Source organism: Procambarus clarkii, chromosome 11, assembly GCF_040958095.1.
Source record: "Procambarus clarkii isolate CNS0578487 chromosome 11, FALCON_Pclarkii_2.0, whole genome shotgun sequence".
NCBI lineage: Eukaryota > Metazoa > Arthropoda > Malacostraca > Decapoda > Cambaridae > Procambarus > Procambarus clarkii.
Genome location: NC_091160.1, coordinates 10,943,945 through 10,955,913, shown reverse-complemented (window position 1 = coordinate 10,955,913; position 11,969 = coordinate 10,943,945).

The window sequence follows — 11,969 nt, the reverse complement described above, 5'->3', positions numbered from 1 at the left end:
ATATAAAAACTGGAAGTGCACTTGCAAAATTCATTAAAAAGATTCAACACAGCAAGTGGCAATGCAAGAAATATGTATGTAGCACATAAACTGGACACAGGAATGTATATAACTGCTATGGTAAAATTTAAAATAAAATGCTTAAAGGATAATTTCAAGTTAGGTCTGGAGAAATATAAAAAAAAATTTCTATGTTCTATTGTCTATGGAAATCTCAAAAACAAATTTCTATTATGCAAAATAAACTGCTAGAAACAATTATTTCTTACTTCGTCTCACCTTTGAATTCACTAATGACACTAGTAACAATTAATGAAATAATGGAATCATATGCAGGGAATATTGAAATGTCTCAGAGAAACTGTGGGCCTCTGGAGTACTAAACCGCTCCAATATTAACAAGTCACTGAAAGATTAATTCATAAAGATATTTTGGATATATTTTACGTTAAACCTCATTAAATCATAGCACACGATATCTTAGCTCATATTTACTTAACTCAGGGCTGCAGGATTTGCAATATAACAGTGGCCAAAACGAAAAACGGTGACCAGACGTGTGAAGAGGACCATGTTGAGGGCTTGTTTACCAACTGGTGCGATGGCAGCGCTCCTGGCTGCGGTGGCGCGAAGCTCCGTGGAGACCCCCAAGCTGGGAATTGATGTTGGGAGCGCGAAGATAAACTCGGAGACGACGATATTGCGACGATGTCGGTGGAGAAACACGACTGGGAGGCAGGAGTTCACACAAATGATGTAGCAGGGGCTGGTGGCGAGGTGTGAGCTGGAGAGGGAGGCGAGGTGTGTGAGCCTGGGGAGGCGACACTAGTCAAACAATTGCAGTCCACCAAATATTCTCAAGGAACAATACAGCACATACGATGATCAGGTGATGCTTGCGACGATGACTGACCACGATTTCAGTAGCTTGAACACTCACAAAGCTTAGATACTGTCAGCTTGGGTGGCGGTGGTGGTGGTGGTGCAGGTTCCCACGTGGTGGCGCGAGGTTCAAAAATGGCTGGCGCGGGAAGCTTCCTTCCTCCTCACTGATGAATGAGCGTTCTCACAGGAAAATATTGACCCTTACTTCCGAAACGTTGGCCTGGAGTAGTGGTTGATGGCAGGACCCCGGTCTGGCACAATATTTGATGCGTGGGTGGCAGGATGGCGGCTTATGGCGGTGGCGGTGGCGGCGGTTTTGGCTGGAACACGAGGCGATGCTGGGTACTTGAACTTTTGCTTCCAGAAAAAAATTTCTGGATCCCACTGCTGCTACCAGTATTCGTTTGCCTTGTTCGGGTAGAAGGTAGACACAGTAGTCGCTTCTGTATATATTTATTGACTGAGATAGCAAGGTATATATCTGCCTAGCCGAGGTCCTTCTGCTCTGAGTCCTGTGAGGATAACTGAGGCTGCTGGGAGGCATGCCTGATGCTCCTCTGTCTGGCATGACGTCAGAGGCCTACTCGCCTGTGATTGGTTACATTTCAACTGACAGAATTTGAGTATAACATATATATATATTTGAAAAATGTAATAAGTTGTTACGAAACGCGTTAAAGTGTCGCGTCAGACTACAAATAAAAATGAATTTTGGAGAATTAATTTTTCAATGACCCTCCTCAACAGTGAAAAGAAACATAATAAATATTGAGAAAACTCGTGTTAGAATTATTAATCTTACTTTTTTCGGTCATATTTAATAATTATATATATATATATATATATATATATATATATATATATATATATATATATATATATATATATATATATATATATATATATATATATATATATATATATATATATATATATATATATATATATATATATAGTTAGATCTCAATAAGTGATAGAAGGGTCACATTTACTGTATTTTGATACTGATAATTAAGTTAATTCAAATGAGATGTTTTCATGATGTAAAAAGTCCAAAGACTACTGTATTATGTATAATTCTCAACAGAATCGCTGGTGAATTTATAGCACTATGTGGCAATGATATCTCGTTTTCTATTGACGGAAAATTTCACTCCGTAACATCTTCTATTGGAGAATGTATATATATATATATACAACAGCAGCAATATTATCTGCATATTGTATTTAATATTAGTAAATGGTGTCGGATTTCCGGCAAGGTACAACATTCAGCCTGTTGGTGGGATCGTCTGAAAGGTGTGTATGGTTACACCTGGAACACGTTTAGTAGAGTTGGTGAACTATTGTGTGTTACTTAGTTCAGTGTATTATACCGTCAGTAAAATGTTCTCTAGTATTGTGTGGGGTATTGTCTGTTTTTTTTTTTACGCATCATATTAAGTCCATGTCTGTAATATCATTGCAGAAGCCAACAAGGGATCTGTCAGAGGTAAATCTGTAAAATCTGGGTGTGTTTCTTAGTGATATGTATTACTTTATTTCCCAGTGTAATTTACTGTAGTGTGTTGTGTGAATTCGGGCACGTCTATGTAATATTGCAGGGGCCAACCCGAGATCTGTCAGAGGTAAATCTCGTGATTTTGGGCAGTGGATACATATTTTATTCACTGAGGGGTGTGTACTTGTGAACTGTGTTTGTTTTGCTTATCTGCATGAGAAGGCCTTCGTGTAATCATTGATTGGCAAACATCCGTGTTACGTTAAATTACGTAGTCCGTGTGAGTTGATTACAGTAATTAACGTCACCAAGGGTATACACATTGCATGGATGAGGGAACTGTTGTGTAAATAACTGTAGTGAGATTTAGGTAGTACGTTCGAGTTTAACTATCTGTTCGTAGGACAGCTAATTGATCACTATTCGTATCATCTCAGTGAATTCAAACAGTGGTAAGGGTCCGTCGGTGGGCGACGGTATTTGAGTTAATGCATTCGCTCAGTATTAATGACCTGTCCATGGGACAGTTAATTAATGACTTCAGTTAATATTGGTTATTAACGTCATACAGTGTTTGCTTCTCGGATCGAACTCGATTCATACCCGCACACATCAAATCAAATTTGGTGTGAGAACTTGTGACCTTCCCTTATCAATTGGTTTGCATTAAAGGAGATCAACGACCTAGTGGATAAGGATTTCAACTTCATTGAATTCCTGGAAGTTGCTCTCCCCCTTCTATAAATCCATCTTACAGTACAAGCTGCTCCTGTGCAGTCCTTTCTGCTGAGTTCCACCTTCATGAGAAGGTAAATAGAAAAATCTCACAATGACCCTGTACGGCATTAAAGCATCAGCAATGACCGTGTATGGCATTACAGCATTAACAATGACCCTGTACGAAATTACAGTATTAGCAATGACCCTGTACGGCATTACAGCATCAACAATGACCCTGTACGGCATTACGGCATCAACAATGACCCTGTACGGCATTACGGCATCAACAGTGACCCTGTACGGCATTACGGCATCAACAATGACCCTGTAAGGCATTACAGCATCAATCATGCCCCTGTATGGTCTTGCAGCAACAATAAGGATCCATGAAGGTCTAAAAGCATCAATAACGACCCATGCACAGCTTTACAGGATCAATAATGCCCCTGTATGGTCTTTCAGCATCAATAACGACCATTGTATGGTCTTACAGCATCAATAACGACCATTGTATGGTCTTACAGCATCAATAACGACCATTGTATGGTCTCACAACATTAATAACGACCCAAGTACTGTCTTAGAGCATCAACTATGACCGCAGTATTGCATAGCAGCTTCACAAATGGGCGCAGTACGGCATTAAGCATCATTAAGCATAGAGAGAGAGGAATCCCTGCCGAAGATCATGTAACAAGATTTAACAAAATCCTGGACTTTATTTCTCACATATAAAATTGTGAAGTGGTAAAGATAGGATGATATGCCTACGACTTGAGATTGTGGGCGGCAGTATAAACATATTTTGGTAATGTAATCGTGAACAATCATCCCGACTTTCACCTTATTGTTTTGCTTCTTTCCTTCTATCACATAATTTCAATACGTTTGTTAAAAAAGGTAATATTATAAAAATAACTTTGCTACACAACTGGTCCCTGAACTTGGAGGGCAGAACACAATACTGAGGGAACTAGACCTCTCAACGCTACAAGTGAAGGAAGCAAGAAGTAATTTAATTACAAAATTTACGATTCTCAGTATGATTCATCTATGAACAAAGAGGAAATGTTTAGCATTATTTTGGGTGGAAGAAGAGGACATGTGTGAAGGTTTGACTCTCAGACTTGCTCATGGGCGGCGAGGGACTCAAGCAAATTGATGGAGCTAGAAAGGGAGACAACTTAGGTTACCTTTATTCTAGGTTTCCACAGAAAACATAATAATATACAGGCTCCTCGGGTGCCTTTAATCGTAGGCATCCATCAGTCTCAGGAGACTATGGAGTTGCGCTCTGGCGTCGGCCTGGTCTGGAGTGGCCTCACCAAGGCATAAAGCCAGGTTAGGTAGATTCAGGGTGAAGCTGTTACCCAGACAGCAGGTCCCCCTCTCCACGGGCTGAAAGCTCCAATGGAAAGGCATATAGACAACTTTAATGGGATGAGAAACATTAGGTTTCCAAACGGTGTTCTTGATTATGCAACAGTGCCGTTGATTTGAACCTTTCTAACAGTCTCAGCTATATTGATTTAATCTTAAATTTATGTTAAAATGTGTTAGGAAACACGATAAATCTAAAATATATATTCCGGTCTTTAGCAAAGAAGAAACGGCGGACAAAATTAATACAAGAACAATAAAAGGAGAGGTAGCGTATGTAAGCTGGACCTGCGGAGTGTGAGAGCCGCGGAGGACGCTCCCACACCTGGACTACTGCGGCTCCTGGTTATTCTTCCTTGCTCACTGATCTTATCTTGTATAAACACTTAGAATCTGATTAGCAAACGGAAATCTCTGTATTTTTTGTTTTGTGCAAATTAATTAGTTATTGAGAGTTTGCACCAACTCTGTGACAAGTTTATGAATAATATTGATTGTGTCAATGTTCTGCAATTATATTATGTTCGAGAATATGTGAACGTAGAATAAGTGTTGTCTGTAAATGAATGATTAAAGCATAATTAACACAGAATATTCATATACACGCATTCGTCCATACAGTCACATACACACAGGTAAACAACTTTACAGGAACATTCACCCATACAGTCACATACACACAGGTAAACAACGGTACAGGAACATTCACCCATACAGTCACATACACACAGGTAAACAACGTTACAGGAACATTCGCCCATACAGTCACATACACACAGGTAAACACCGGTACAGGAACATTCACCCATACAGTCACATACACACAGGTAAACAACGGTACAGGAACATTCACCCATACAGTCACATACACACAGGTAAACAACGGTACAGGAACATTCACCCATACAGTCACATACACACAGGTAATCACCGGTACAGGATCATTCACCCATACAGTCACATACACACAGGTAAACAACGGTACAGGAACATTCGCCCATACAGTCACATACACACAGGTAAACAACGGTACAGGAACATTCGCCCATACAGTCACATACACACAGATAAACAACGGTACAGGAACATTCGCCCATACAGTCACACACCGTTGAGGCGGGACCAAAGAGCCAGAGCTCAACCCCCGCAAGCACAACTAGGTGAGTACACACACAGGTAAGTAAGTAAGTAATTATCAAAAGAAGGCACCAAACCGGGAAGGCTATGTAGCACCATCAAAGACGCAAAATAATCAGAGGGCGCTAAATATCACCAAGGATGCCAATACGAGAACAAAAACGCATAAGGCGAACGATATCAAAAGTATCCGAGTCACCAAGAATTCTATCGAGGGACAGGTGACCGCGAGGGGCGGTCGGAAAGCAAGACATACGCTCGTCCTGGAAGTCAGGACATTCAAGAAGGACATGCACGACCGTAAGAGGGACAATGCAACTAGGACAATAAGGAGCAGGGCGGCGCTCCATCAAGTGACCATGGGTTAAGCGATATGGCCAATTCGCAACCTCGCCAGAGCTGTTTCCCACCGCCGGTTACGGTGGAAGGAGGACTGCCACGAGGAAACACAACATTTAAGAGTACGTAGCTTGTTACCAGTAAAGACAACCAAGAAGCCTGCCAGCGGGTAAGGACTGAGGAATGGATAACCGGGTAAAAGTCGGAATACGGAATGCCCTTACGAGAGATGGGACAAGAGCGGACAGCTTCCTTGGCGGCAGCATCCGCACGCTCATTTAAAGACACACCAATATGGCTGGGAACCCAACAAAACTCAACCGACTTAAATTTACTATGAACGAGAAACAGCCAATGCTGGATCTCGACAACCACTGGATGAACTGGATTAAAGGACCCGAGAGCCATGAGGGCACTACGAGAGTCAACAACAACTACAAAGGAAGACTGACAACGAGAAAGTAGGAGACGAAGAGCATAGAGAATAGCATAAAGTTCCGCTGTAAAGATGCTAGTCTCCGGAGGCAAGCGACACATATAAGTGCGATCAGGAAAAACAACAGAGTAGCCAACACCGTCCGCTGACTTAGACCCATCGGTGAAGACAGAAACGGAGCGGGAGTGAGAAGAAAAGTGCTCGAGGAAAAGGCGTTTTAGAACCGTAGGAGGGGTAAAAGCTTTAGTGATACGGGTCAAGGAAGTACAAAACCGCGGAAGAGGGACCCTCCACGGGGGCAAAGAAGGAACAACACGAGGAGAAACATCAGAAATACGAACGGAAAGAGAATCCTGCAGGCGAGATAACCGGACAGAAAGAGGGAGGTGGTGAAGAGGAACAGGAACCGCAGGAGGGGTAAAAGTTAAAGCACGACAGAGGCGAGAGGAAGGATGTTGCAAGGACCGCGCAAGATAGCGAAGACAGTAGCGATCACGGCGGTCCTGGAGAGACAGGAAGCCAGTGTCAACATACAAGCTAAGGACGGGAGTCGAACGAAAGGCACCAGAACTGAGGCGCAACCCAGTATGGTGCAAAGCATCAAGACGGCGAAGAGTAGAAGGAGAAGCAGACGAGTAAGCAGGGCAACCATAATCGAGCTTAGACAGGACGAGAGAGGAATGTAAAGCAAGGAGAGTGCGCCTATCTGCCCCCCAAGAAGTGTGGGACAAGACCCGAAGGAGGGTAAGGGCCTTAGAGCACTCAACACGGAGGTAAGAGATATGGGGAGACCAAGACAAACGAGTGTCAAGGAATAACCCCAAAAGCTTCGCGGAATCTTTGTATTCAAGGGGATGACCATAAAGTGACAAAGAGGGACGAAGAACAACCCGTTTCCGCGTAAATGTCATGGCACAAGTCTTAGAAGTAGAGAACTTGAAGCCATGATCAGTGGCCCAAGACGACACGGCATCAATTGCAAGTTGAAGCCGGCGTTGAAGGAGAGGCGAATCATCACCCTGACAACAAAGGGTAAGATCATCGACATAGAGAGCGGAGAAGACACCAGAAGGAAGAGAGGAAAGAAGACCATTGAGGGCAACCAGAAAAAGAGTAGTGCTCAGAACACTACCCTGGGGCACACCTTCGTATTGCTGAAAAGAGGGAGAGAGAGCGGTACCAAGGCGCACCCGAAAGGAACGACGAGAGAGGAAGCTGCGGAGAAAGAGAGGGAGATGACCACGAAGGCCAAAAGAATGAAGTTGAGATAGGATATGATAACGCCAAGTGGTGTCGTAAGCCTTTTCCAGGTCAAAAAGGACGGCAACAACGGAGGTCTTCGCAGCAAAAGCAGTACGAATATAGACCTCCAAGTTCACCAGGACATCTGTCGTGCTGCGGCACTTGCGGAAACCAAATTGAGAAGGGGAGAGGAGGTGATGGTGTTCCAGGAACCACATCAGACGAACGTTAACCATACGTTCAAAAAGTTTGCAGACACAACTTGTGAGAGCAATAGGGCGAAAGTCCTTAGGGGAAGTACCCAGAGACCCCGGTTTGCGAACAGGGAGGACAACGGCATCGAGCCAGTCCTCAGGGACTGACGACGACTCCCAGATCCGATTATACAGACTCAGTAAATACTGAGACGTGCTCGGAGGGAGATGGCGAAGCATCTCATAATGAATACCATCGGAGCCCGCCGCCGTAGAACCGCAGAGGGCCAGAGCAGAACGAAGTTCAGAGAGAGAGAAGGGATCATTATAGGGAAGCTGAAGATGAGTGCAGAAATCTAAAGGACGAGACTCAAGGACAGGTTTACGAAGAAGGAAAGATTGGGGAAGATGAAGACCAGAGCTAACAGAAGAAAAGTGGGAACCCAGTTCGGAAGCGACCTGCAACGGGTCCGCCACAAGAGTATCATGGAGGTGAAGGACCGGTGAAACATCGGGAACGAACTTACCCGCTATCTTGCGGATACGCTTCCAGATCTGGGCCAGAGGGGTTTCGGACGTAATTGTTGAGACATAAGATGCCCAACATTCACGTTTAGCCGTACGGATGGCCCTACGGGCCACCGCACTCGCTTTCCGAAAGAAAAGAAAAGAATCGGTCGTCTGCCTACGGCGGTGCCTCTTCCAGGCTGCACGCTTACAGCGGACAGCCCGAGCACAGTCCGCATTCCACCAGGGAACGCACTTCCGTGGACCCCGAGAGGAAGAGCGAGGAATAGAGCGGAGGGCAGCGTTGAAGACAGTGTCATGAAAAAGGAGGAGAGCGCGAGAGAGAGGCAGAAGGGAGAGGTCAGAGAGAGCAGCACTGAGGGTAAATAGGGTCCAGTCTGCCTTAGCAAACTGCCACCTAGGGAAAGAGAGGGAAGGGCGAAAAGAGAAAAAGGAAACAAGGATGGGGAAATGATCACTTCCATGGAGGTCATCAAGAACCTGCCACGTGAAATCTAAGTAAAGAGAAGAAGAGCAGAGAGAAAGATCAAGACAAGAAAGGGTGCGAGTCCGAGAGTCCAAATGAGTGGGCTCACCAGAATTCAGAAGAGACAGGGAAGAAGATAGGAGAAACGGCTCAAGGAGGCGACCCCGGGTATTCGTCAGAACGTCACCCCAAAGAGAATGACGACAATTGAAGTCACCCAGCAGGAGCACAGGCTCCGGCAAGGAGTCTAGGAGGTGTTTCAAATCAGGAAGAGAGAGCGGGACACTCGGGGGGAGATAAATGGAACAAACTGTGTACCATTTCCCCACAAAGATACGAGCAGCAGAACAATGGAGAGGCGAAGGAAAAAGTAAAGGAACAAAGGGAACATCTGCACGAATCAAGAGAGCAGAAGAATTAGAAGCCCCAGCAATGGCTGGGGGGGGGGAGAGAAAGGAATAGCCACGAAAACGACCAGGACGAGCACCAAGCATTGGCTCCTGGAGACAGACACAAAGGGGCGAAAACCGCGAAATCAGAAGTTGGAGTTCGAGGAAATTGGCGTAATAACCTCGAACGTTCCATTGAAGAATGGACAACGACGGGAAGAGAAAGGACAAAAACAGAGAACAAGGAAGAAACAAAGGCGAAAGAGCAACAGAGCACGTTAAAGAATATCAGGGTCGGGATCAGGGTCAGCAAAGTCAGGGTTAGGGGCATGGGTAAACTGAGCAAAGACGGAGGGAAGGAAACGGGAGAACAGATCAGAGGTGGGCGGGCGGGGTCCGGAGGAGGAGGAGACAACGGAGAGGAGCAGTCAAGGACAGCAGTAGGAAGAGGGGGAGTAGGAAGAGGGGGAGTAGAAAGAGGGGAGCGCACCCCAGCAAGAGCAGCAACCGAAAGGGAAGCAGGGGCCAAAGAAACCTCCATAGCAGGAACAGGGGGCGCAACCACTGAAACGGGAGGGGAAGGAGCAACAGAGCCAGAAGTAGGAGCTAAGGAAGAAAGCGAAGCCTTCTTACCCGCCGGGGAAGAGGAAGGAGAGGAGCCAGGCTTACGCTTCTGACTTAAAGAGACAGGTGTCCCAGCAACTACGTACCGGGCAACGGATTCCAGTGTCTCAACAGGAGAAGCCGAACGAGAGCACACACGACGGCCGTTAGGAGAGCGATGGACATCCGCCTGCACCGACAGGCGGCGGGGAGAGCCGATAGATGGAGGAAGAGGATGGGAAGGAGGATCGGAGGGGGACGAGGAAGAAGACACAGGAGACATGACAGACCGGGTTGAAAGAAGGGGAACCCCAGACAGAGGACCAGGAGGGGGACCCCTCGGGAAAGAACTCAAAGGAACAGAGGAGGGGGCAGTGGGCGTATCAGGGTCCAAGGCCCGGAAACGGTTGAGAGTCTGAGGAAGGGGGGAAGGACGAGGAGAGGAAGAGCGCAACACGCGAGCATAAGAGATGTTAGTATAAGGCGGGAGCCGGCGAACCTGGCGCCTCGCCTCAGGAAAAGACAAACGCTCCCGGTGCTTCAGGTTAAGGACGGCCGCCTCAAGCTTGTAATGGACACAGGCACGGGAGAACGTAGGATGGGCCTCACCGCAGTTGAGGCAGCGAGCTTGGGGAGAAGTGCACTCCGACTTAGAGTGACCTTCACTCCCACACAAAGGACAGAGAGAGACAGTCCCAGAGCAGCGGAGGGCACCATGCCCAAACCTCCAGCACTTATTACAAAGTCGAGGAGAAGGAATATACTCCTGGACAGAGCACCTAGCACCAGCAAGAATGACAGAGGATGGAAGGGTCCTACCATCAAAGGTGATCTTCACAACGCGAAGGGGTTGACGGCGACGACCACGAGGGGGACGAGTAAACGAGTCAACCTGGAGGACAGAATGGCCTTGGGCATCAAGGATATGCCGAATATCATCGTGGCAATCCTGCAGATTCCGAACACCGGTTGCAACATGGGGTGGGAGGAGAATAGTGCCAACACTGGAATTCATCTGAACGTTCTTGGAGACCCGAACAGGGATCTCGCCAAGGCAAGATAAGGCAGCCAAGCGGGAAGCCGCATCCTGAGAAGGAGCAGCAACGACACGTGTACCGAGACGAGTGGGGTTGAAAGTAACACACGCATCCACGGAATCTACAAGATGCCGATGGAGGGAGAAATCGTCAGGAGGCGCAGAATCAAGAGGGAGGAGATCAAAGTATTTGGCCCATGAAGCAGGACCAAACAAGGCCTGATACGCATCAGCACGGGAAGGAATCGAGCGAGTGCGGTTGGGGCGCGAACGGCGTTGAGAACCCCTAGAGAGAGAGGGGTCAAAAGGCGCAGTAGTCACAACGAAAGACTTAGCCACACCAGGGGACGAAGTGGTCACCACCGGGGGCTGGAGGCTCGACCCAACCTCAGAGGAGGGAGGGGAGCTGGGGGAAGAAGTCAGGACGGTCAAAGGAGGAGCAAGGTCGGGGCCCAACGCAGCGGGAGCTACAGAGCCTGGTCTTCCAATACAGGCCGACTCGGGGGCTTGGTCGCCCACCCCACGAGCCTGAGAGGGTACAACGGAAACATTCAACGACATAGAGACGAAAAGTGACAAATTCATCCACGAATGTGCCCCCATACCCACCATGGAGCCACAATTAGAGGCAGGACACCCAACAGGAAGCTATCGCTGATCATGCCGGGGCCCCCTAGGGGTGCGTCGTGAGTATACGCCCCACAAACGCCACCTTAAGAACCGTCAGTCCGTCGAGATCGGGTTCAGCGACGAAAGGGGGATTGACAATAAAAGGTTCCCCTCGCTCGAGACGTCGGGTACTACAGTTCTACGGGTGCAAGAGTATGCCTCCTCAAGCACCCGGGCGTCAAAATAAAGAAAGTCCAAAGAAATAATCCAAAACAAGCAAAAGGTCGGCAGGAAACGACAAGCAGATAGGAGAAGAGGGGGGAGAAAAACGAAACATAAGGAAAAGGAAAAGCGATCCGGCACAATTGGAGAAGACAGCAGCAGGAGTGCAAGGCCAGAAAAGGACAGAGGACTGCCCAACGGAGCATCACACTCCGGCAGCCGTCCACCAAGCCCCCTCACGACGCCAACGGGCCGGAAGGGGAGGGGGACACACACAGGTAA